The 27,930-nt window shown below is 43.1% G+C and overlaps 1 protein-coding gene and 1 long non-coding RNA gene across 15 annotated transcripts in view; both read left to right on the top strand.

Moving 5' to 3' along the window:
- The window catches only part of Erich1 (glutamate-rich 1), a gene marked incomplete at its 5' end in the record, with an annotated part of 52,793,804 nt that overhangs the window by 22,357,616 nt on the left and 30,408,258 nt on the right, over window positions 1-27,930 (top strand).
- The window catches only part of LOC103693959 (uncharacterized), a 54,023-nt gene that overhangs the window by 1,586 nt on the left and 24,507 nt on the right, over window positions 1-27,930 (top strand). Inside the window, exons 2-3 of one of the 15 annotated variants that reach the window (XR_015640339.1) lie at window positions 9,307-9,547; window positions 10,530-10,713. The exons of the other annotated variants lie outside the window; for them this stretch is intronic. This is a non-coding gene — a long non-coding RNA (uncharacterized LOC103693959). The remainder of the gene's footprint in view (window positions 1-9,306; window positions 9,548-10,529; window positions 10,714-27,930) is intronic. 15 annotated transcript variants of the gene reach the window in all.

Consider the following 27,930-nt stretch of genomic DNA (forward strand, 5'->3'; position numbering starts at 1 on the left):
AACAAATACATTTTGTTCTTCAGTCTGCAGTACTCTGTGTGACAGCCCTACCCAGCTAATATCTCAGATACAGAGAGAAGCCTGAACTTATTGGAATTTTACGTTTCATTTTTGAGTTTTATGACAGTTTTCCTTGTGGCTTCTCAGCATTTTGTAAGCCCTGATCATTGAGCCTAAATCTGGAAGGGCATTGTCAGTGGACAGTGTAGAAGGCAGCCAAAGGAAGATACGGAAGGAAGTATAGGCTTTCTTACCTGAGGATGGTGCATCCTGTCTCTCAATGGGTATCCTTAGTGATGTTGCCTTTGTGCTTTCTGATTCTGCCCTTTCTCTTTCTTCCTGCCTGGGTATCTCTTTACAGAGCAGGTTGTGGGAACTGTTACCTTTTGGCCTTCCTCTGAAAAGCAGGCTTTATCAACATGTTTATCTTACCGGTGGTGGCTAGGAAATTGACTTAATGTGTTCCAAATCTCTGGGTAAGTCCATTCTGTTTATGTAACCCTCTGCAAATTGGCCACTGGACAAGAAAGGTGAAGCCAGTGGGTAGGAGGTTTACCCTGGCAGCCAGGTATCTGCCAGTTGGGTGTGGCAAGTTTCAGCTTGCAAATTACTCACAGGTGAACAGATTGTCATTACTTGGCAATGTATCAAACACTATATTATCTTCTGACCAATGCTATGGTCAGAGAAAAAGGCTACATACAGTTGAGAGAACTATACCCCAAACTGACTGTAAACATCCAAGGACACAGAAAACCGGGACACAACTGTAGGCGACATCGGTTGTTAAATGAAGACAACCAACTTCCTTCATAGCCAGAGATGACAGGAACTGGCAGCAACTGGGAGCAACATGACCAAGCAGGCAGCTTGTTCTTTGTGGGAGCAAATGAAGATCTGCCTTGTGGCCTCCAAAGCTTCTCCAGGGGCCTGGAACCCTCGAAGCCTTCAATGCATGTTTCCTGAATAAGTAGATCTGGGATCCCCTCCCCCCTTTGATGGTGAATGTTGACTGTCATCTTTATAGGATATAGGCCCACCTAGGAGACAAACCTTTGGGATGTCTGTGGGGAGCTTTCTAGATTCGGTTAACTGAGGCAAAAAGACCACATTAAATGTGGGCAGCACCATTCCACAGACTGGAGTCCTGGCCTGAATACAAAGGAGGAAGTGTACTGAGCCCCAGCCTCCATTACTCTCTGTTTCCAACTGTGGATGTGGTAAGATCTGCTGCCGGGCCTTCCCCACTGTGAAGGGCTGTACGTCAAAGGAAAGCCTTCCTCCCTTAAGTTGCATTCTGCTTGTGGTCACAGCAATGAGAAAGGAGCCTGAGACTAGCAGGTTTTGTAAAGAGGCATCGGGGAAGAGTTGAGAGCACAATGCAGACTCTCAAACTTGGAAGCAAGGTTAAGAAGAGCAGAGAATGCCTGTTCTGAGATGGTCGCACACAAGGGTTTCAGCATCTCCTGGGGTTCTCACGTTGGGTGTGGCTCCACTGTGATCCCTGGTTCCAAAGGCCACTTGCAGTAAATGTGAAAAGGTCTGGAGCCCTTTGCTTTCAAACTCCCTTTAGAAGGTTGGTAAGAGGCCGAGGCTCTTCAAACATTGCTCTCAGAGCGGGAAGCAGGTGAGGAACAAGACGGGAGGTGTGAACACTAAAACAGAACTGTTTTTAAAGGTGGGCTTTCTTGTTAATTATCAAAGAGTAACATACAAACCCATGGCTCAGACGTGAGGCATGAGTATGTTAGTGGTTGCTTGTGCCGTGTCATGATCAAATCTAGATATTTCTCTCTTCAACACATTTTGCAATAAATATTACATTAGTTTTTAACTGCAGGCCAGGGATATAGTTTGGCATTAGAAAGGCCCTAGATTTGATCCCCCAGAAAAAACAAAACAAACAAACAAACAAACAAACAAAAAACAAAAAAAAAATGAAAAAGGTTATGGATTTTGCCCTAAGGAACTTAGGGCTGATTCATCCCACTGCCTTATTTCTTCCATTCAACTTTAACTTATGCTAAACCATTGCTCTGTATATAGACCAAGCCAGTGGCCTCCTATGGTACAATCAGGCTATCTCTGCAGTTTCTGGGGTCTCAATTCTCTGTTTATTCTTAAAGGGCACACTCATCTATCAAAGCGAAGGCCAGAAGAATCAAAGCCCCTTTCTGTGTTCGAATTGAGGACCACCCTCCAAATTTCAAGTCTAAATTTGAGAGATGAATTCCTTTCCCAAATGACTGGTTTTCCCTCAGACACTTTCTCAGCAGAACCCTGCATACTTTCACGCGTAAGGAGTCTCTGACCCCCAGACATGATAAATGTGTCTTATACCCTGTGAAGACAGGACCTGCTCAGCGGTGCATATCATTTACGCACGCGAGGGTTACCACTTCAATTCCAGATATTACCTACAGACACCACCAAACGTGGTGATTGAGACGGGGTCGGGGCTGGGGCTGGGGGAACAGACTCAAAACCTCAGAGAAATCCTGGACCACCCAAGAAACTGGTCTCGCAGCTTCACAACACTGCCCTGGGAGTCCTTGGCATTTGTGATATTTAAGTTGGTAATCCGAGGACTGAAACGGTGAGGCTGTGTCCTCAAAGTTTCCCAAGTACCTGAAAGACAAGTAGCAACCTCATTTTAGTGATTCCCCACCCCCACCCCCATGGGCAAGCAGCCAGCTTAGCTGCCAGTACCCCTACCTGTGTGTCCTTGTGAGTCAGGTTTTGGCTCCACAGCGGGCAAAGGAAGTGCCCTCTCCAGACAGCAATCAGATCCTGTTCTTTCTTCCCCCGGTTGGAAGTTGGTATGTAAAACTCATCAAAACAAGGCTGTCTTTCCCCTGAACTGCTTCCCCTCCATCTATTTGTTTGTTTTTCTATGCCTTTGTGGAACTGTGAGTGGCTCACAGGTGCCAAGTGGTTTCGCATTTACCTCCCCGTCCCCCACCCCGCCCCAACTTCTCCTTTGACACCACACCCATAGTCCAAACACGAGCTACTGAACTGAAATCTCAACGCGGTGTCTGAGCGCACGTGGTTTTTCTTTAAGAATGTTTGTCTGATTCTGGTCTTGTTTAGGTTTGTCATTATGCACGCATGCAAAATTCTTATATTAATCTTCCTTTCGGTCCCTTAGCTTTGCTTTACATCAGTCATGCCCGGTTCAAAAGCACTTGCGTTATTCATGGTCCAGATACAAATATTTCAAATAGACACGGACAGTCTCTTTGAAATGGCTTGGGGACTTTCAATTGGCTGTGTGGGAGGAAATATCTTCATTTAATTAGTAAGCCTCTCGTGTTTTTTGTTTTCTTAACTAAGGATGCATAGACTGTCCTTGAGGCTTCTCGAACGTTCACATATGTTTTAGGATTGATCTTAGCTTCTTCCCCATCTGGGACTTTTTACCTTTTACCATTTCCTGCCATGATTTCATTTTCTTGGGGGGCGGGGAATGGCAGCAGGGCATCCGGCTGAGTGAACAGACAACGTTAGGGAGAGGCACATTCCTTCTTCTTCATCAAAACACATGGCTAGAGGGGAGATCTGGGTTGTAAAGTTTTGTCCGGCTGGATCACTGCACTGAGCCCAGGCTCCATCCTCAGCACCCATGTGGTGGCTCACAACTTTGTTTAATTCCAATTCCGGGAGATCTGATGTTCTCTCTGGCCTCTGAGGGGCTGCACACATGAAGGACACAGACATTCATACTGGCAAAAGCACTCAGACATAATATTTTTTTTAATGAAATAGGTCCTCATTTCTACAAACAGCTCCATTCCTGAAAATTCTCCTTAACCATACACCTCTTCGAATATTTTGAGACATTGATTTTACATAAACCCATCATCCTCGACTTTCTGCTTATTTTCCAACGGGGGGTGGGGATCATGAACTTGGTCCCTCTGTGGGGTTTTTGCTGCTGGAGACTTTTCTCTCTCCCTTATTATGACCGATCCCCTGTGAGTTCTGACAATAATTTCTAAATTAGCTGTGTCTGAACTTGTGTTCCGTGATTGCAGGCATTTAATTGTACATGTTACAGATTCTTCACACTTCCAGCCCTGGTGTCAGGTTAAACCGACAGTTTGACACCCTCTCTGTGCTGGTCACTTCCATCATTCTCTATGCCAGAAGCAAGGTAATTAACTTTGCTCTCTCCCCAAGGGGCCAAAGCTGCGACTGTATGTGTGACAAGTTCTCCCAGAGATAGCCACTGTGCTATCTCCTGCCAAGGACAGGATAGTTAGACAGCCGTACGCTGGGAAGCATGGAAGCCATTTCACCAGGAAACAGCTTTGAGAAGGGACTACACAGGTCACCCATGCTTAAATGCTCCGTTCATACAGTCTTTGAAAAGTGAGTGGAAACCGTGACTTTTAAATCGAATTAAAGGGAGATTGTACTACAAGACAATCAGAGGCATGAAATCTTTAAAGAACAGTTTGGACGGGAGAGTCAGTTTTTGTTCTTGCTGTTTGTCCTTCTACACACTGCATCCCAAGATTTCAGGCTGTTCTGAAGCCATTGGAGACTCTGGTCCCCAATGAACAAATGAAGGCGAGGTTCTGGATGTGTTTCAAGGTGAGAATTTGGTAGCATCTCCCAAATAAAGCTTTCCAGGCAGCAGAATGTGCATGCCTTTTCCAGGGGTGTTTCATTTAAGGTGTGTGTGTGCATGCATATGTATGACCGTGTGTGTGTGTGTGTGTGTGTGTGTGTGTGTGTGTGTGTGTGTAAGAGGTGAGGGACAAGGGGAGGAAGAGGGACAGTGACAGGGACAGATCACTTGTCTGAGAGCACATGTGTGTAAGTAGATACACAGAGTCGACCTCAGGCACCTCTACTTTATTGAGGCCTGGCCTCTTTTGGAACATGTTGTTGTCTAATCTAGCTAGCTTGCTTATCCTGGGGACACCCAATCTCTACCTCCCAAGAGATGGGATTTCCAGTGGCCCCCATGATTGCATGGCTTTTGTGTGAGTGCAGGATGTCACAAAGAAGTAAGATTTTTTAAGGAGAAGTTGTAATCCTTAAAAGGAGTCACATATTCATCTGGCAGCTGATACTCTCTTACCCATGTCTCTCTGCATGGTTCGCATCCCTCAGTCTTACCCTTTCTATCTGAGTCTGTGTCTTAGTTAGGGCTTTACTCCTGTGATCAGACACCATGGCCAAGGCAACTCCTATAAAGACAACATTTAATTGGGGCTGACTTACAGATTCAGTGGTTCAGTCCATTATTATCAAGGTGACCATGGCAGCATCCAGGCAGGAGGAGCTGAGAGTTCTACATCTTTGTCTGAAGGCAGAGTTCCAAGCACCTAGGAAGTGGGACTGATAGCCCACACCCACAGTGACCCAAATACTCCAACAAGGCCACACCTTTTCCAACAGGGCCACGCCTCCCTGGTCTGAGCATATGAAGCCATCACATTCTGGGACTGTATCTTTACAAAGTCTGTTCAGGAGTCTATTTGATGAGCTCTTGCTTGAGGACCTTGGGCTGCTTCCTTTCTTCCATCAAAACTCCACACAGGATTCCACGTGCCTAATTAAACCACACCCCTTTCCTTCCCTTCCTGAGATTTCCCATATTAATTTTAATCATACCAGAGAAGTGTTCAAATTCATCTTCTTGAATGACCGATTGCATTGTATGCATAAGCCCTGGAACTGATAAAAATTAAGGGAAAAAATAAAACAAAAACAAAAACAAACATTCCCTTACCTGCCACCATCAGGCAGGCAATGGAATCTGAGGACGATGGGGCATCCCACATACTGAAGATGTTACAGTGGTTGGATGGGTGTCCCTCGAGGGTCCATGTGTTAAAGATGATGCTGTTGAGAGATGACAGAACTTAAGGGAAGCTCTCAGGTTACTGAGGACCAGTTCTGCAGAGGGTTGTAGATGGCTGGCCTTCTGTCTTCCCTGCCCGTTCCTGGCTCAGGGAGTAAGTTGTTTGCTCCGTGAATGTGTTATAGTCTCAATATATTCTGCCCTCACAGGATGTACACAGTGATAGAGCCATTAACTCTTGACCAAGAACCAGTAGACCCAGGAGTTAGATAATCCTTTTCTATGTATAAGTTGCCTCCTGTATTTCATTATAGTAGCATTACGCAGATTAACATAAGCCCTGGGGTGTGTCTCATGCCAGTAATCTCTTCTAAGGTGAGCAAAATAAGGCAATGGCAGCGCCTATAGTCAGCAGGGTATTTGAGGGACAGAGGCAGAAAGGTGAATGCTCTTGGAATGGCAGAACCCTGGTGTAGGGAATGATGGGTGAGTTCCACCAGAGCCCAAGTGATGATATCTGCAAAACAGTTGCTCCCCAGCCTTTCTGCCAGGGCTCACTAAAGCCAAATGAGGCTACTAGCTGTGATTGCTGTCATTCTCCTTCCAGATTTCCAAGATGTAGGTGACTGAGTAAAAAAAAAAAAAAACTAATCTCTCAGCTCATGCCAGAAGCTTGAGGGGCTCAGGGCTGCAGGAGGTATTTCTTGCCTGTGTGGTGCCCCTGCTTCCTGATACAGAAACATCTGAGTTGTACTCTCTTGTCTATAAGGTTGGTTTGTTGAAGACAGTTCCTCTTCACATCCGCATGACCTGTAGATGGTTGCAGGGGTAAATCTTGTATCTGCTCATATTTGTCAATCATACTGTATCTCTTTAGGTGAGAGTAATTAGTGACCTTTCAGAGGAGAGGAAGAAAATGCAGCCCGGTGACATGCCCAGAGTCATTCAGGAGTGAGTGACTGACCCAACTTCTGCACCCTTGTCTGGTGAATTCTAAAGCTCAGTGCTGTGTTCTCCATGGCCATTTCTTTTTTTCTTTAAGATTTATTTATTTTATGTATGTGAGTACACTGTAGCTGTCTTCAGACACACCAGAAGAGGGCATCATATCTCATTACAGATGGTTGTGAGCCACCATGTGGTTGCTGGGAATTGAACTCAGGACCTCTGGAAGAGCACTCAGTGCTCTTAACCAAGGAGCCATCTCTCCAGCCCCTCCATGGCCATTTCTAAGATCACATATTTTTATCACATTGTTGATGTAGGAGGTTACTACGGTGACCTGAGAATTGTGGCTGTCAAACAGGACATGAAAATACTGTGTGTGCTTAATATGATGTCATTCTTCATACACAGACAGAACTTCCTTATGCCACACAATACACACTTTCCAGAGTGTGCTAACAATAGTTAGCTTATTCATTTATATTCCAAAACAATTACCCTTGCCTTGTGCATGTGTGCAGCACACACACACAAACATTCACACACACACACACACACACACACACACACATCACATCACATTACATCCTATTATGCTTACTTTTAAAAGGTGGCTTCACCAAATAATTTTGGTGATTAGGGTTTTAAGAGATTTAGAAAAACTAAAGGGCTGGGGATTTAGCTCAGTGGTAGAGCGCTTACCTAGGAAGCGCAAGGCCCTGGGTTCGGTCCCCAGCTCCGAAAAAAAGAACCAAAAAAAAAAAAAAAAAAAGTCAATCGCCCAATGAAGATTGCATCTTCTATTATAAATAGAATTGATTAGTTTTTGATTTATCAGAGAATGGTTTCATAAAGGCTGACAGAGAGACTCATCAGAGAGCTGCCCAGAGCAATGGTGTGTGTTTGAGGTACTGAGTTAGTATCCTATGAGGTAATTCCCCACAGAAAATCTGCAGGACTCATTCCCATGACTTGTTGCTTCTCAAGAGAGGTGTGCAAAACGCAGACACAGAGGGGCACTACTGCTTTTACAATTGCTGGGGAAGAAACATCCTTTTCTTTCCCATAAATTGAAATATTACTTTATAATCTTATTGCAAAGATAAGATATCTTAATATACACAAATTAGAAAATGGAAAAATTCCAAACTTGGGTAGAAACAGGATATTTACTTCTCAGACCCTTTATTTTTTTTTAATCACAAGACTAGCTAAGTCCTTCCCCAACAGCAGTCTTGCCAAAGCTTAGCACGGCCTTCCCCATCTTCCCCTTCCTGAGGTAGCTGACTGCTCACCCACTAACTGCTGTGAGGTGCCAACACTAGGCAAGTCTCTCTTTCCTCGTCAGGTTCTCACGGTCTCTAATTTCACCTCTCCACTCCAAAGCCTGGATTTCCAGTCCTGCCGTTCCATGCAATTAATGTCCTAAGGATCCTGACAGTCCATGTAACTCATATACTGAAGTCTTAACGCTCATCTTGCACAAATCAGGTCTCATGACCAAATGCCGAGACCGTGACCCTGCCTGCGGACTGGTCTCCCTGACTCTGGTTTCTTCCCCGACCCCATCGTTCTTGCCGGCACGAGTTTAATTTTTTTCTGGAGTAGTTCTTTTAATATTCCTGGTCTCCTAATATTTCTCTGATGTCCACAGGGTCACAGGCTAACCCTTGAAACTAGATATCAAAGTGCTTCGCCGCCTTGCCTTAGCTGTTAATTGGCCTTCCCCTCAGACTTCATCATGTGTGTGTTTTTGTTGTTTGCTGTTTGGGCTTAGGCATCCAGGTTCTAACTAAAGAAATGTATGCAGAAGTAAAGCTTGTTTTGAGGCCTGGCTCTTCACATTTCACTCTGTCTTTGGTGTATTTTGGGGATGAAGTTGCTGGGAAAGAAGTTGCAAGGTGATGAGAAGCTAGGGTCCCTGAGTGACCATGTGCAGTACCGCTTCCTGTGAATAGCGTACATACATATACATATATGTGTGTGTGTGTGTGTGTGTGTGTATTATATACCCACATATATGTTTGTGTATATGTGTTTATATGTAATACGTATATGTGTGTATACATAAAGGTATATATACACATACACATATTTTCATTTATATACATATATATCTGCTAAAACTTTTAGCCTAATTTGTTACTGTGACAGATAAATCCATTCCTGGTAAACACCCATGAGAATGCACCGGAATTCTCCAGCATTTTTCTTCCAAGGAAGTAACAATGTAAAGATTCCCAGATTCTAAAACTTCACCAATTAAGGGTGAAGTAAAAACTGAGGGCTTGACGGAAGTTAGCACATTTAATTTTAGCTAGAAAGGGCATTTAAAACCTTGTCATCTTACTATTATGACCCTTTTGTAAAATAAAGGACATAGGATGCCACATGCCTCCTCCAGAAAGAGGAACGTATACTGTCCACATTAAGGCTAATTCTAAAATGAAACAAATTTAACTTCATAACAGGTGAATAACCTCACTTGCTCTTACATTTCTTCCTCACTACGGTGTTTCTCATTAAATGCACTCTCACAAAAGGCTATGCATCCAAGGACCAGAGTCTATAAAGTACGAGAGACTCCGGTTGGCAACAAGGATGGCGGAGATTTTCTTGGAGATGGAAACCTATCCTGAAAACCGGCTTTGCTGACGGCTGCTTAACCTTTGAGATCTCTGATCGCTTGCTTGGGACTTTTTTGTTCCCATCTCGACTTAGTTCTTAGAAGGAGTGCTGGAGAGGGAGTTCTGAGTCAGTGCCGTCGGCTGGGAAGCCCTGATGGTGAGTCTTTTGTCAATCTGACACAAGCCAGAGGAAACCCCAATCTAGAAAATGTCCTATCACGTTGGCTGCTAATCAAGACACTGGGACCTTTTCTGGATTAATAATGATGCGGGCGGGCCCAGTCCACTGTGGGCAGTGCCTCCCATAGGTCGTATAAAGAAGCGGGTTGCGCGAGACTTGAGGAGCAAGCCAGTAAGCAGCGTTCAGTCCCTGCTTCCAGGTTCCTGTCTCGAGTTTTTGCTCAGGCTTCCCTTTATGATGGGCTATGAGCCTGAGACAAACCCGTTTCTCCCCAGGTTGCTTTAGGGTGTGGTGTTTATCATAGCAGGTGAAAGAAAACTAGCACAAAAGCTTTGGCTGGCCTTAAAGTTCTACCAGGGATGGTTTACCCCCTTTTGGGAGACAGAGGAGGAACTTGAGAGGGGCAGGCAGGCCTCAATATTGGCACCTCACCTTAGGTGCCATGAGTGCTTTGTGAGGCAGAGGTGGAGTAAGGAGACCTCAAGGTGTGCCTTTGAGCTTGTCATGACAGCATGACAGTACAAACTCCTTCAAGCATTAGGTTTATTGTTGCTAATTTTTAGTTTAGAAAATGTGTCAAAAGATGAAAGTGGGTACCAGCGTCTTATACTGCTGTTGTACCTGGACCTGACTTTTCATGCCTTTGTGTGTTTTGATAAATTGGGAGCTCCAGGATTCCGCTTATAATATCTAAATTGTTTTATTTTGGGACTGGAGAGATGACTCAGTAGTTGTGAGAACTGGATGCTCTTCTAGGGGACTTGAGTTCAGTTCCCAGCACCCAGATAGTGGCTACAACTGTCCACAACCGTGGTTTCTAATGGGATCCAGCACACTGGTCTCTAGTCTCCACCCAGCGTCTTACCTGGTGAGGATCTCTGGAGTCAGTGAGTGAGGACTTGAGAGGAACCACGTTTCTCTGTTCCTTCCTGTTTCTCTGTTGTGATTCGTGCATCAGGTGACACCAGTATCTCCTGCTGCGTGTGTGGCACTCCTGACTGAATGGCGTGTGTGGCTCTCCTGACTGAGCGGCCGGCTCCTAAGATCTCCATCAGCAGTGCCACCAGTGAGCGAAGACCAGCCCTGAGAGCAGAGGCGAGAGCTGGCTCCGTGAGAGCTGTAGCAGCATCCAGCCACACAAGGTACAGAAAGGCATCTAGAACAAGGAAAGTCCCCTAGGGCACCGCCGAGGAGCACGGACCAGAAAATGGCCACGCTAATGCAGAGGGTTATGATGTCAAAATCACCTCTGGCAAACGCGGAAATGAATGAGAGAGAAGGCAGCAGAGAAAGAAAAACAGAAGAGAAGCAGGTTAAATAACAGACGGAGAAGGGAGTAAGAGGAACGAGGAGAGCATTATGGATGGGAAAAGAAACCAGGATGATCTAAGAGAACAGTTAAAATTTTCCCATAATGAGGAAATATCTGAAAAATGAGGTGAATGTGAAGAGAGGAATAAAAGACAAGTCCATAAGAGATTTAAAAAAAAAAAAAAACAAGGGGTTGGGGATTTAGCTCAGTGGTAGAGCGCTTGCCTAGGAAGCGCAAGGCCCTGGGTTCGGTCCCCAGCTCCGGAAAAAAAAAAAAAAAACCAAGAGGATAGAGTAGAAATTCAACTAAAACTATAGCCTAAAGGAAGAAAATTGGGGAATCATTGAAGGAAGTTTTTAAAAAGAAAATGGATGGAAAATGTTTGCCCAATAATTAATGTGTAAACAAAATTAGACCTGTGTACAAAAGGAAATAAATATGTAAAAAAATACAATTTTGATTCAACAAAGTAAAAATGTTGCTTTTGGATGAGGCCTCCACTCCCCTGCCAGGACTCACCCCACCCAATTGTGTTTGGCTTGACTCATCCCCTAGGAGTAGTGACTGTCCTCTTACTCTGTACAGCCAATGTTGGGCCAACACCTTTGCACGTTTCCAAAGTGCCTCCTCTGTCTCTTCAGAATGAGCTCATTCTTCCTCATACTGTCTCTTCTTCATCCGGGGCCCCATGGAGGCAGTGTCTCATCTACCATCTCACTCAGAAGATTCACATCCAGGATTCTGAGGAAGAAAACATATAGTAGGAAAAACCCATTGGCTTATTATTATTGGAAAGTTTTAATTTTATTATATAATACATTATAATTTATAATGCATTGTATATATTGAAAATTCAACATCCTTAGTCAGGAAATTCGAACCCTGTGAATCAAAATGACCCTGAGATTCCACCTTATACCAATCAAAATGGCTAAAATCAAAAACTCAAATGACAGCACATGTTGTCCGGGATGGGGAGCAAGGTAAACACTCCTCCATCGCTGGTGGGATTACAAACTTGTACAACCACTCTGGAAATCAATCTTGCAGTTCCTCAGAAAAGTGGAAATAGTTCTAGATGAAGACCAGCTATACCGCTCTTGGGCACATACCCAAAGGATGCTCCACCACATTACAAGGACACGTGCTCCACTATATGTACAGTGGCTTTATTTGTAATAGCCAGAAACTGAAAACAACCCAGACGCCCCTCAACTGAAGAAAGGATACAGGAAACGTGGTTCATTTACACAATATTATTCAGCTATTAAAAGCAAGGACATCATGAATTTTGAGGCAAATGGATGGAAATAAAAAATACTATCCTGAGTGAGGTAACTCAGACCCAAAAGGCCATGCATGGTATGCACTCATTGATAAGTGCATATTAGCCAAAGAGTACAGAATACCCAAGATACACCCCACAGATCCTAAGACATTAAATAAGAGGGAAGGCCCAAGTAAGGATGCTTCAATCCCACCTAGAATAGGGAACCAAACAACCATGGGGGCAGTGGGTGGGAGAGGATAGAGATAAGGGACAAAGGAGGCAGGATCAGGTATGGGGGCAGACAGGAGAGAGACCCAGAGAGAATGAATGGAAATATGCAACTGCTGAGGTTAGAGAAACCTCTAGAAAGTCCCAGAGACTTGGGATGGGGGAGGCTCCCAGGATTCAATGTGGGTGACGTTAGCCAAAAGGCACAAATGTGGGGATATGGAAGCTGAAGAGACCACCTCCAGTAGTCAGACAGGATCCCCCAGTGGCGGGATAGGGACATCAACACACTTATAAAACTTTCAACCCAAAATTGTTCCTGTCAAAAAGAAATGCAGAGACAAAAATGGAGCAGAGACTGAAGAAAAGGTTATCCAGTCACTGACCTAACTTGGGATCCATCCCATGTGCAGGCACCAAAACATGACACTATTACTGATGCCATGTTGTGCTTGTAGACAGGAGCCTGGCATGGCTGCCCTCTGAGAGGCTCTATCAGCAGCAGACTGAGACAGATGAAGATACAGCCAACCAGTAGACTGAGGTCATGGACCCCTATGGAAGGACTGAAAGAACTTAAGGAGAGTGCAACCCCATAGGAAGACCAACTAACCTGGATCCTTGCGAGCTCCCAGAGACTGAGCCATCAACCAAAAAGTGTACAGGGTTGGTCTGAGGCCCTAGCACTTATGTAGCAGTGAACTGCTTTGTCTGGTCTCAGTCAGAGAGGATGCATCTAATCCTGTAGAGACATGATACCCTAGTGGGAGTCACCCTGTCAGAGGTGAAGTAGAGAGGGGATGGGGGAAAGAACTATGGGAAGGGGGACAGGGAGGGGCCAACATCTGGGATGTAAATAAATAAAATAATTACTTTTAAAAAGTAAAAAAGAAACATTTAATTTTATGTAATAAGTTATAATGAATATTTTATTACATAAAATATATTTTATTTATTAAATTATTTTATTTTCAGTTCTTTTATAACTGAGGTAAAATCACATAGCAGCTATAAAGTGTCATGTGTCCATGACAATATTGTACAACCTTCTCCTCTACAGAGCCTCAAATATTTTAATTTGTCAGCACCAAAAACAAACCTGTATCCATTAAGTGGTATTTTAACATTCCCTACCAACTCCACCTCAGTTTCTGTCTATTTTTAAGGATTTACCGATTTTGGAAACAGTGTCAATTTGACTTTATCCTTTCACAGCCTCCAGCCTGCCACAGGTAACGCTCACTCAGGTCCTGAGATCAGGGAGTCTTCTCTATTGTCTCGATGCAAACTATTTGGCTCTTTAAAAATGGTTCTAACCACTTCAGAAATTATGGCTTTCTTAGCCCAATGTGGCTCTAACTTTCTAAACAAACTAAAAGTCCTTTAAGTCTTTCTATTCTACTTTTAGATCCTGATTCTGACTATAAATCTGGCCCAAAGCAGGTAGCAGTCACCATGCTTTTCTCTGAATGTCGGATTCCCTTGAAAATCCTTCTATCGGATTAAACTTGGCTGCACATAAATCTCTCAGGACAAGGACAAGGTATAGACAAGTTATTCATCAAAATGGCTGCTGTCCAATCCCCCTTAGAGCGCTTGTTCTTACAGGAGACCTCAAGCTTTACTTTCTGCATTTCTACTGGCACCTGAACTCTTATTAGAAGCACCCATAGGTTTCTGGAATTTCTCTCACTTCTATCTCCATAGTCTCTAAAATTCTTCTCATGAATCAGTTCCAAAGACCTAAGAATCACAAGGTCAGTCTAATCATAGCCAAGACCCTGCTTCTATGTGACAGGTTTTCTGAGCTAGTTATTGTTTTCATTGCTGTACAAAATGCCCAGTGGAAACAAATTACAGGAGGAAGGGTTTATTATAACTCAGAGTTTCAGACAGTCCAGTTCATGGTTGTTTGTTCCTGTGTGCTTTGGCAGGGAATCATGTTAGGAGGTAAGGTTCTTTACCTCATTATAGATAGAAAAAGAGAGGGGGGGGGGGGGACAGAGGAAGGGAGATGGAGAGGGAGAGGGGAAGGGAGAGGGAGAGAGAGAGAGAGACCATAGGACCACAGATCAAGTATACATCCCTGGTGTCTTAATCATTGTTCTACTGCTATGAAGAGGCACCATGACCACAGCAACTCTTATATAGGAGACCTTTTATAAAGGACTTGTCTTTCAGAGCTTAGTCCATTATTCTCATGGTGGGGAACACGGCAGCAGGCAGAGTGCTGGAGAAGTAATCAAGAGCTATATCCTGATCATAGGCAGAAAGAGAGAGACTTGGCCTGGCATGGGCTTTTGAAACCTCAGAGCCCACCCCTACCGACATACTTCCTCCAACAAGACCACACCTTGTAATCCTCCTAATCCCACCAAAGCGTTCCACTTCCTTGTGACTAAACATTCAAATACATGAGCCTAGGGGGACCATTCCTATTCAAACCACCACACATAGTAAGCCACTTCCTCCTCTACCTGCCATAATTTCCAGAACCTACCTAATTAGCACCATCAGCCAAGGCTCAAGTATTCAATACACAAGTGTGTGGGAAAACATTCATATTTAACTATAAGAGTCAGCTTTCATGTTTCAGGGGTTTAGTTGTACTTTATTCTTGATGCCTCCATCTACTCAGTAAATTAGTATTAATGCCTTGTATTTGCCTTTTACTATTAGAACATTTTTAGAATACCTTAAGGAAAGTGAAGGCGACTCGCAGAATTTCCCTTATTATTAATACTTTAGAGTGGTGTGGCAACTTTGTTGTTGTTAATGAACTAGACTGATGCATTGTTACTAAGTTAAATTCATGCTTTGTTCCAATCTTAAGGTTTTTTCCCATTCTAAGATGTCCCATTACATTTATTCATCTTGTCTTCATAAGGTCCTCTTAGCTGTGATACTTTCCCAGACTTTCATTGTTATGATTGCCTGGGCAGTTTTGAGGAACTCTGTGGGAAAACTCAGCTAAGGTCGAAGTCTACCATTGACTGGGTAGCCTCCTGGGGCTCAGTGCAATATGGAGGACTCCTTTCAGAGCTTCTTCTTTGACCTTGTCTGAGGAATTCAAAACCTACTAACTGTAGAAGGTTACTTAGCCTTGGTTAGATCACAGTTCCAACTTCCTTTCTCCCAGTAAGAACCCATTCAGCTAGCACCCGAGATTCCTGAAATGCTTCTGTCTTAGAGTTTTGCAGACACCATGACCAAAACAATTCTTATAAAGACAACGTTAAATTGGGGCAGGCTACAGGTTCAGAGGTTCAGTCCATTATCATCAAGGTGGGAGCATGGCAGCATCTAGGTAGGCATGATGCCGGAGGAGTTGAGAGTTCTACATCTTCATCTGAGGGTTGCTAATGGAAGACTGGCTTCCAGGTAGCTAGAGTGAGGGTCTTAAGCCCACACCCACAGTGACACACCTACTCCAAGGCAACACCTCCTAATAGTGCCATTCCCTAGGCCGAGCATATACAAACCATTACAGCTTCTCTATGCTAATGAGGCATTCCAGTACCCTAAGCCGTCAGACAACAACCTTTGCCCAACCTGGATGTTTCTGCCCCCATCCCTCCAAATTATGTAAGCCTCGAATTACCCCAGGTAAAGTTGATCTGCTTCCCTGTGTCATCGTATGTACTTATAGGGCTTCTAAACCTCTGTCAATCATCTCTGCCTCCTTTGCCTTAGTGGACTGTATAGACCAACAACCTCTGAGGACAGAGAGAACCAGGCACATGGGTCAGATATACACCGTAGGAGGCTTCACTGTGGGAATTTGACCTTTTAATCATGATTCGACTGAGACCGTGAGTATTGGGATAAAGGTCGCAGGTCTTGTGAAAACATGAATTAGACCTGTCTCCCATAGGCACATATATTTGAATATTTAGTCCATCAGTTCCTGGTTGCTGGTGCTATTTGGGGAGATGAGGAAACTCACTCCACTTCCAATTTGCTCTCTCTTCTTCACGTTTGTGGATAAAGATGTGATCTCTCAGCTTCCTGCTCTGGCCACCTGGTGCCATACCTCCCTCTCCTCAGGAACCATGAGCCAAAATACATCTCTAGAAGATGCTTTTGTCATGGTGCTCATGATAGGAGCAGAAACGTCACTGATAGAGAAATAAAGTTATGTGTTCATTGTAGCACCACAAGAGCACATAATCACCATAATCTATGACTATGGTGCTGACCCCGATCACCTATCATATTTCTATACTATTAAGCTATTGGCTTTCCTCTCTCTTGGTCTTTTCAAATTTCAGAGACAAACCCAGTGCCTATGACTGTGTTCAGCTGCCTGTGTAACCAAGTAAGCACTTGTTGACAATATAGTATGCCTTGAAGATTTGGTGGGCCATGTTCTCTGCTCAGCACAGAGCATTCAGAGGCTCTATGTACTCACAGATCACTCACACCTTCAGTGGTGTGCACACAGGAGCCTCAGTTAATTACTGGCTTTCTATTGGAACATCAAAATATTCCCATATATAGCCAGTTCTCCCCTTAAGCTCTTTAATACTGTTTGAACTTTTATGCCTCATTTTCTACTCACCAGCAAAAACAAAGAAGTAGACAGATTAAATCAAACTCTCCTATTGTGATGGTTTGTGTATGCTCTGCCCAGGGAGTGCACTATTAAAAGGTGTGGCCCTGTTGGAGTAGGTGTGGCCTTGTTGGAGTAGGTGTATTACTGTGGGTGTGGGCTTTAAGACCCCCCCATCCTAGCTGTCTAGAAGTCAGTATTCTGCTAGTAGCATTCAGATGAAGATGTAGAACTCTCAGCTTCTCCTATACTGTGCCTGCCTGGATGCTGCCATGTTCTTGCCTTGATGATAATGGACTGAACCTCAGAACCTGTAAGCCAGCCTCAATTAAATGTCCTTATAAGAGTTGCCCTGGTCATGGTGTCTGTTCACAGCAGTAAAACTCTAACTAAGACACCTGTGATCAGATACTTTGCAGTCACTGCTTAAGAAATAGTCCAGTCTCTTAGGAAAAGGACGTGAGCTTTGGAATTTCAGTTACTGTCTCTGGTCTACTTGCAGGCCCATCATCCATTGTTCAGATCTAGTATTGAAAGCCTTACCATCTGGAAAGTCATCAGTCCTGGTCATCTGTCCTCCCATCCGCATGGTTATTTCCATTCAAACAACTTCCTTATGAATAACATGGACTCCTTTTATTCTGGAATTATGAAGGGACTGTACAGTGTATTGCTGTCCCTGCTCTAGTCAGTCAGTGTGATGAAGTAGCTTTAGGCACCCACTCTACCAGGAATGCCCACAACATACTTAGGTTCCGGGATTTCTCTGGAGATTACGTGTAAGACCTTGAGGGCCATGGCTGATATTTGTTGATACGGTAACAACATTTGGTGTAATGCTTAGACCAGTAGGAAAGCTGGAAACCTCCTTGCTGTGGCTTGGTTGGGCAATAATGGAAAATATTGAGACTGAACTATTCAAGGAAGGAACCCACCCTGGAGAGAGAACGAGAAAGTGAACTGTTCAGACTTTTATTTGCATTGGGTACCATCAGTGTTCCTATAGCTCTAAACAGCTTTGATTCCCAGGACCGGCCAAATGGACCCTGTCGATTTTCTCAAAACTGTCATATTTATTTATATTTCTATCATATCTGCAGATGTGTATTACATGGGCTTCCTTCTCTGTGTTTCTTCAGCTGTGGTCTCATAATTTATTCTGCCAGGCTCAGCATGTCCTTGACATACCAAGCCATTAACTTGAAATCAGAAAAGTCCTGTGAGGTCTCTAAATTCTTTCCTATGATTATCAGACCCTACGCTAGCTGAGAATAAAAATTGCTGGCTGCAAGATGAAAAATAATTGGTCTGAGCGGCCATGGAAAAGTCTAAACAGAAGATTGTCTTTCTCTCCCCATTTGCAATGATTTATTTTCATGGTTTTATGAGACTTTAATGAGGAAACCTTATCTGTATGCCTGGTAATTATCAACCAAATCCCCATTTCCTGTCAGAAAAAGTAACAATAAGTAAAACAAAAATGGCGGAATGGGGAGAGTTTTGACCTCCGACCTGTGTAGCTGAGGATTACCTTGTCACCACGCAACCTATGTGGTTACGAGGCATAACAGACATTTATCCTGCTGATTCTGCTTATCCCAGGTTGCTGTGTTCAACTTAGGACAATAGTAGAAGTAGGACCCCATGGCTCCTCTGGGTTCTATACTGAAAGGTAGGTCATTTGGACAAGACAAGCCCAGTTTCTCTCTTTATCATCCTATATTAATTTCTGGTCGTGGCCAGTTCTATCTGTTGGGTGACTGAGCCAAATGAAGTTTGAAGACTCAGTCTTTTATTTTTCCTCCCCTACCATCCTCTGTGTCATCTGCTTGGAGTGAAGATGCTTCTCTTATTTGGGTCATGAGGCAAGGTTGCTATGACCGCTAACTAATGAGTTAGTATGTATGAGTTGATCATTTGTGAGATTCAAGTAGAGAGCTTGATGCTGTCCTTGTGGGTGTCTCTGTGACTTTTGGGTGAGAAGTCATAAGTACGGGGGGGGGGGGGGGGAGGTGGTTAATGAGCTCACTGGATAGATGGAAGCTGGTAAGTGTTTTAGTCTTTTTTGAATTTTTAGGGCACCATTGCATACAAGCAGCCAAGCAGTGGGAGCTCAACTGAATCTTTATTTTCAGTTCTAGCTCAGTTAACAAGGTGAGAACCTTCTTTTCTCGCACCTCTCTCTAGGTGTAAAATTTACCATACTCTCAACAACCCACAATCTTACCCCTGCTCCTTCTGTTTTAAAAGGAAGTCTGCTAGTGCTGTAATTGTATCTTTCTTGGTATCTAGGCCAGTCATTAAAAGAGCCTAAACAGTGATTTTTGACACCTTGAATTAAAGAAACACTTTTCAAAAGTGTATTTTGAAGTATCGCAGATACGATAGGGAAGGTTCTGTCAGACTCAGGTCTACAAGAGAAAACCAGAGATCCAATTCCTATCTCCATGTCCTTTCCCATCCTACCTTCTGCATCGTGATTGGGAAGGAACAAGACAGTGGGAAACAGAGGCTTCGATACAGTATAGAGTAATCATAAGCTCCTGATGTTATTGGCTTTCTACTATCTTTACGGTTATTAAGCAGCTCCCACCCCTTGACTTGTCTATATTGTAGACAAATTTGCATTTGGCAGGCTTTCTGGAATAGCTGGACTAGACCTGCCCAACTCTTCATCTTTCTTGAGGACCCATTACAATGAGGTCACCTTGCTAAGAGAGTGGCGAGGCCAGATCTCTGCACACCAGTACTAACCAGAGGACACTCCAAGATCAAGAGCCTTCTAAACGAGGACTCAGATTGTTCTAGAACATTACTGTCCAATAGAAATATAACACAAATCACATAAGTAACTAAAAATCTTCAAATACTTATATTTACAAAAAAGATAGATTTAATTTTAATAACTCAAAATAAAATAATTTCAAAAATGTCCATTTAATATATAGCCAATATAAGAACATGAGGTGGTATATACTATATAAAAATATGCTGTCATATGTTATATAAGATCATATAACATAGCAGGGTGAATACATTTCTAATTAGTGATGTTTTAAATGTTCACTAGTCACGTGTGTCCACTGAAGACACCATTAGCTTGAATACAGAATATTTAAGCATAGAGCCACAGCTCGTTCACATCTGGCAGTCTGGGAACATGAATGACTGTGTGTAGAGCAGAGTCTCTCCCAGGAAGCCGAGTTTTCTCTACCTTCTGTTAATATATTTCCCCACTACCTATTGTCTGGCAAAACGTAGACCTCAGGTTCAGATTCAGACAGCCTCATCACTTCCGCGCCTTCTGCAAGTGATCTGCCAATTCACTATGGACCTCCAGACCGTAAAGTTTAAACTGGTTCTTGGAGCCTGGGGCAAATAAAATTCAACTTATTTCAGTGCAGATTTCCGAGCAGAACTCCAGTCTACCTGATGGTAGTTTCAGAAATTGAGTTTGAGAGTTACCGCTTGCATCCACATCCATCGCCACACCCCTGTAAATTCTAGGTTTGAGAACCCTCCCAGGACTCTCAAACGACTTAGAGCATTTCTCCATGGAGGGACTCCGTGATTTTCACTTTTGGTCCTTGGCTCCGCTTCCAGTGTCAGACAAGGCACATTCACATGCTGACATGGCAGAAGTGACCTTCTCGGACTGTTTGGGATCAGCCCCTGCCCTACATTTGATAATTGCTGGCCTCTCAGTCACTTGCAGTCAGAGACCTACTTATGCAGCAGCCGAGAAACCGAGCCATGCTGTATTTTAAAGGTTGAAATCTCCTTTTGAACGTCTTCCCTCTATTTTTGTGAATTCTGAGATAGCTCTCCATACACAATACTTCACACTTACACAACTATTTTTCACTCTGGGGTTTTGAAGGTACTTATAAATATTTTCTCATTAATCTTCACTGCGCTCCTGAATAAAGTTGCAAGTGAGATGGGCTCCATTTTTATAGGTAGGAAATCGAGGTCCCCAGTTGTTGACTTGGAATGAGAATTTGGGTGGAAGGCAGAGTTAAATCGCTTGTCTTCCCATTGTCCAACCTGTTCTTTTACAGCTCTGACCACTGCAATCTGTTGTGGTTATTGAAACCCACTTGGAAGCACTTCCTGTAAAAACATTTTACTGCAGACGCTGTGGGTTGCCCATTTCCTGTTCAGATGAAGAGGGGAGGTAGGATTACTCCGTGGCTGTGATGGGAGACCTCAGGTGGGGAGTATGTTCTTCCGGCTCATACTTATTCAGAACACTGTCTTCTGGAACACATTTATCTATAGCTCCCAAGTCCCTGGAGCCGAGTGCTACACATTCGAAATGAAAGCTGAGGTCACCCCTCTGCTGTGTGCCCTTGCTCCCCCACAGAGCTGACTGAATATGATTCATTCCCCGACTGCAGCCTGCTCAGGGAGGGCTTCGTGTCTCACACAGGCAGTGCTGGGCTGTAATTTCTTAACTTGGTCCCAAGGCCATTTCTGCCTATAGACTTGAAGAATCTCTCCACCAAGAAAGACACATGTGTACACAGCTCCTTCAGAGAAGGACTCCTTTAAAGAGTATTTCAAATTTGCTGTTTTAGTGACTGATGATGTTTCCAAAGGTACACTTTAATACATTTATTTTTACACGTGTGTTTTCGTAATATACTTCTATTCTCCATCTTTTTAGCTTAAAGGTCTTGTAATTCATCAAATGGATTCACTGTAGAAAATGTTTAAAATGTTGCAAATTTTAAAAGCTTTAAATTGTCTATAAACCATAATTCTGTGTGTGTATTTTTTAGCCCCCACCCCATCCTTAACATATTTGAAATGACTAATGACTTGAAATCAGCTTTTTTCCCCCCAAAACCCTGGTTTCCTTTTAAGGAAAACCACAACCTGGACACCAGGAATGCTAACAGCATACATTTTGTTCTAGGTTGGATTTTTGTGAACTGAGTTAGAAAGTATGTATGTTTAAAGATAAAAATCTCTATGTTTTATACTGATTTTTTTCTACTTAAAAGTTATCACATAGGGGGTTTGTATATCATTTTATGTTGTATATCTGTCTTCTTTTGTGTGTAACAAGGAATCTTGGTTCTTAGACACACAAGAAAGCTATAATTACAATATCCTGTATAGTGGCTAATGCTCTCTTGCTAATTGTATTACCCCCTCACCCCCCAAAAAAAAACCTGTTTGTAGTGTCCCACAGGTAGGCTAAAGGAAGCTTGCCCCCAGCTGGCTCTGATTGGCAATAAAGATATAGCCAATGGCTGGGCAAAGGGAGACTGGGCAGGACCTTTAGATTTGCCTGGGTTAGGAACTGGGAAAAAGGAGACAGAGAATTGTGATTCAGAGGAAGACGGGTTAGATTTAGAGCTGCAGAGGGAAAAATCACCCAAAATGTAGGTGAGAAGGAATGCAGGCAGTCTCCCGAAGGGCTCCCCAAAAGTGTCTTGAGCAGAAAAGACTAGGGAGCCACCTAGAAGGAGCCAGGGTAACAAAGAATGAAGAATTAGAGGGTGCTAAGCCAGGATTACAGGAGGGAAATATGTGCTAGCTGCCAGGAAGAGTAGAACTGCCCAGCTTTTGAGCTAGCCAAGGCATTTTAAACTAGTCTCAGAGTCTTCTGGCCTCAGAGTCTTCTTTCCAGGCCATCTTCACTTCATCTGAGAGGAACTCTCAGCTTTTAATGCTTACTCTGGGTGGGAGGGACCTAGTGAATCTACTCGGTTTCAGGGATTTTCTGAAGCATTTTGAGTTATCTTCCTGTTTAATGAACTTCCCTGCTGGATGGAATGTTTCAATCTCAAAGAAAACAGTTACACAACAAATACCAATTTTAACAGTTTAAAATTAGGCTTCCTACATTTAGAAAATGCAGTTAGGAAGGCTTTTCCCTTGATTAAGTATCTCTCTTCCTCTTCTTGCTCTGCTGGTATGATGGTTTGATTAAGAATGGCCCCCACAGACTCATAAACTTGAATGCTTGGTTATCAAGTTAACCAGGGAGTGGCACTATTTGAAAGGATTCAGAGGTGGAAGAAGTATGTCATTGGGTGTTGGTTTTGAGGTTTCAGGGGCCAAGTCAGACCCATGGCCTCTCTCTTCCTTCTACCTGTGAATCAGGATGTAGAACTCTCAGCTCCTTCTCCAGTACCATGTCTGCCTGTGTGGCACCATGCTTTCTGCCATACTGATGATGGACTAAACCTCTGAAACAGTAAGTTAGCCCCAATTAAATACTTTCCTTTATAAGAGTCACCATGGTCATGATGTCTTTTCACAGCAATAGAACATTAACTGAGACACCTGGAGTGTTCAGAAATATGGCTGGTCTCCTTCTCAGTGCCCAAGTCTTACCTATTTGAATTCCTGCCACAAATACCTTTGCTCTCATGTTCTTCCTCCAGCAGAACTGACATTATACATGACACCTATATCTAAATATAGGTGCTTTCTTCCAAAAGTCAAGCAATCGCCACGTGTGTCCTACAGTTCTTGGGGGGGGGTTACCTCGACACCTATTTTCACTGTGAAGTTGCCTATGTAGTGTTACATCTGCAGACCAATTGAAACTCATTACACTTATTTATTCACTGGGAGATGTCACAGCATACATCTGGAGGTCAGAAGACAATTTACACAAGAAGGTTCTCTTCTTTTATTAAGTGAGTCTTAGGGACCAAACTCAGGTTTGGTCAGACTTGGGGATTCTACCCACTGAGCCAACTTGACAGTCCCAGACCAATGCTTTTTTTTTTGGTTCTTTTTTTCGGAGCTGGGGACCGAACCCAGGGCCTTGCGCTTCCTAGGCAAGCGCTCTACCACTGAGCCAAATCCCCAGCCCCCAGACCAATGCTTTTAATGTGAGGCTTGGGGGATCATTCTCATTGTCCCAGAGCCTTCCTGTTGAACAACTGTATTCTGAGAAATTCCTAAAATGAGCTTTGAATCTGAGGGCACTGCCCAACCAGTCACTAGCCTTGCACAGTTCTTGGTTTAGAGCCAGTTGTTTTCCTCCTTTGTTTGGAACTCTACCCCCATTTGTAGTGTCTCAGTGTTTATTTTCTATCTTTAAAGCAAACTCCAGCCATACTTTGTTACCCACCTGGGTGATCCAGGTGATGTCTAAAGGTGCCAGTCATTTTTTTGGTCACTGTTTTGACTACAAAATTGTACCCATTTTGAGAGGTCTCCTTCAACCTCATAAGCTCTGCAATGTTTGGTACATAGCATTACGGAATATGGGGCTTTCTTGGTAAAGCAGATCTTATGACAGAAATAGCCACACATTTTCACATATGGCGCTTGGGAAAGAGCATTTGGAAATTATTAAAGATCAGTATATTTCAACTATATAAGAGTGACTAAAACAGATGACCTGTTAACTCAGGAAAAGCTTGTGTGCAGTGATAGAGGAAATAGTCAGGGCAAGGTGAGCAATGTTGGCACACTTGTGCTATCTACAGTACTGATTAGCATTGCTAAAAATTGTGAAATCACCACAGGGGAGGAAAAGATGGATGCCGTGTGCTGGAGATGTCAGCCATTACTGTCAAAACATCTAAGGAGTAGTGGCAGAAGCATACTGGATATGGACAGAATCTGGAGATAAATGTTAAAAATATACTGATAGCATTTCAAGTTCAAAGGTCTGAAAAATAGAATATGGGATTGAAGTATTATTATTTATCTATTTATTGTTATTTATTATTGTTGTTATTATTGTTATTATCTCTTTCATAATGTCTGACCTTGAAAATATGTTCATGGTGACTTAGTGAGTACTCGTGAAGACATTTTGAAGCAATGTTGACTTTTCAAGGCTGAGTTGTTATTAAACAGAGGATATAATTTAAGCCCAACAGGACCAGGTTTTCCCTTCTGACCTGTCCTCACGGATCACTCAGTTTCTGTTGGACAACAGCCCTAGCTTCTACCACCACAACCATCGAAATAACTTTCACCGATTTTACAGATAAAGTCTTATTTGCTTATAATTTTGATCATCCATAAGATTGTACAATAAAAAATTCATTAAATGTGTGTATACTTACTATGTTCTTTATTTGCATATTTATTGGGGCATTGATGAGTTTCTCCTTTGCTTCATATGCATTTTTTGATGGTTATGGAGCCCCAACCTGTGTTATGATATATATCATATACATATAATCTTTTGCTAATTAGGAATCAATTTAATTAAATTCTTGTTCAACTTTAAGTGCTTTGGACTTAAAAAATTTATAGCCCATGTACATTGGTCAGATCTCCATTGGCCTATGTAGAGAGCGGCGCGGCGAAACAAAGATGGCGCCGACATCCAGCCTTGTCTGGATATAAACGACTTACTGCGCATGTGCAGGCTTGTCCCCTTGCTAGGGCTCCCTCTAGTGGTGAACAGCGGTACTGCACATGTGCGGTTTATGCACCAGGTGTTAGTTGACCGTTAATATGCTAATGAGGTGATTCATTCTCCGCCAATCCCTGGAGGACAAGTAGTGGGGTGATCCAAGCCCCACCAATCCCTGAGAGATAATTAGCATACTGTTGTCTATATAAGCCGAGCGATTTTGCTGCTCGGAGTCCCTGTTCAAGAGAGCTGTAACACTAAGAGAGCTGTAACACTAAGAAGAGCTGTAACACAGTAAAGGCTTGCTCGCAGAAGAATCCTGTTGCCACGCGTCGTTCTTGCTGGCGGGACATTGGGCGCGTGACAGGCCTACTCTAGGCAATGCTAATTTCTTTGCTAGATTTTTAAAAAATGCAGAACCCAGGACTTGAGCATGCTGGGTAGGTACTCAGCTACTGAGCTGTATACTCCCAGGCCCTGGTTATCTTCTTAGTTCAACTGGTGAGCTTAAGTAACAGAGTTTCTCAAGGACAAATCTTCAGTCACATCTTGTGACCCAGAATGAACCCTGCTGTCTTTTACCTAAGTCTTTTGTTTTGTTTATACCAATGAAGTCTTTTCCTGCTTGGCCAGTGGACATCTAGGACTAGGTTGATTGCTAACAATCCTTGCGGTGGGCTCTAAGTAGCTTCTGTTACACTATGTTTACAAAGTAAGCCACACTGTTTTATAATAATTTGTCTCCTCGAACTAGGCTGTGAGCTACAAGCAAGTGAAATGTTGAGTTGATATAGTGAAGACAAGAGTGTCCATCTTTGTGGCCCCGAGTTCCCAAATGGGCACCCAAATGGGCAACTTCTCATACATCTCTACTAGACACAAATTCTAATATTGAAAATATACTAGCTATTAATGTTCGGCAATGTCTTAGTTTCTATTAGCCTTTCTTTTATTACTTGTCTTCTCCTGAAAGGATTTTTGTTCCTGTTTGACATTATAGTCATCTGAGAGATGGAGCTCTAATAACACCTAGACCCTCTCTAGATAACTTTGGACTCCTGCAGACTGGAGCCTGGACATTGTACTCTGAAATCATTTCCTCAGGTCATTTTGGACATCCAGTTCTGAAATCCAGTGACTCAAATAAAACATTTTGATTTGGTAGATCATTTGCCTGGCATGTACAAGATCTAAGTAGGGTACAATTCTGCTTGAGAAATAAATTTAAAAAGAAAACTTTTGATTTGTTTTAACTACTGTACAATGCCATAAATAAAAAGTACTTGTCTTCAGGAGCTTATATAAAGGTCATGCGATCTTTGAGTACTAAAAAAAGAAAAGAAAAAATGGTGTAGACCAGTGGTTCTCAACCCCCTGGATCATTATCCCTTTTGTGGTCAAACAACCCTTTTATAGGGGTCACATATCAGATATTTGCATTATGATTCATAACAGCAGCAAAATCACAGTTATGAAGTCACAATGAAATAATTTTATGAATGGGGCTGGGGTGGGGTGGGGGTGGGAGTGTTACCAGAACATGAAGAACCGTGTTAAAGGGTCAGAGCATTGGGAAGGTTGAGACCTGCTGGTGTAGAGGAACATGGGTGACTGCTGGATGGGGGTGATGCTAACTGAAGCTCTGTGAAAACTAAGCCACACGCTTCTGCTTCCTACCCTGGTGTAGCCGTTACAAAACTTTAGGCACTTTAATAAAGGATATTATTTATCACTCCCAGATCTGGAAACAGGGAAGTCTAATATCAAAGCAATGGCAGGTTTGTTTTTTGGGGATGGCCTAGCCCTTCAACATGATGCTTAAAAAAAAAATTGCCAACATTTTATAAAGGTACCAATCCGTTCATGAGGAAAATACTCACGACCAAATCACTTCCTGAAGGACCCAGTTCTTACTACTCTCATACGGGTATCAGGTTGTATGATGGCTTAAATGAGAAATGCTCACTGGTAGGGCCCAGTGTTTGGATATTTTCTCCCAGTCGGTGGTGCTGTTTGGGAAGGTTTAGGAGGTATGGCCTTGCTGAAGCAAGCATGTCATTGGAGTATAGATTTGAGGACTTGAGGCCTTTGCTGTGACAAAGGCTGCTCTTGTCTCTTGTCTCCCTGGCGTGGTGCAATCTCACCCTCTGGCACTGTGAGCCACAGTAAACTCCTTCATATATAAGTTGTCTTGGCTATGTCATTTTTTTTTAAGGATTTATTTTATTTATATGAGTCCACTGTTGCTGTCTATTCAGACACTCCAGAAGAGGGCATCAGATCCCACTACATGGTGGTGAGCCACCATGTGGTTGCTGGGATTTGAACTCAAGACCTCTGGAAGAGCAGTCAGTGCTCTTAACCACTGAGCAATCTCTCCAGCCCCTGTCTTGGTTATGTTACCCTACCACACCAACATAAGAGTAACTAATACCTGTCACAACATACAAATTTGGTAAGAACATCAACATTGAGATTTATTACTTCTCCTACATGATCCTTTGGGAAGTGGCTTCTGGGAAAGCCAGTGGATCGGCAAGGCTGGTACGGCTTCAGGCCACAGTACAAGACTTCCTTTACTTCTCAGAGTCAATACTAGCCCTGAGCCCTTTCTTAGCTACGTGCCTTCCAGCCAATGCTTCAGTTGCCAAGC

Source organism: Rattus norvegicus, chromosome 16 (assembly GCF_021556685.1).
Source record: "Rattus norvegicus strain SHRSP/BbbUtx chromosome 16, alternate assembly SHRSP_T2T, whole genome shotgun sequence".
Taxonomy (NCBI): Eukaryota; Metazoa; Chordata; class Mammalia; order Rodentia; family Muridae; genus Rattus; species Rattus norvegicus.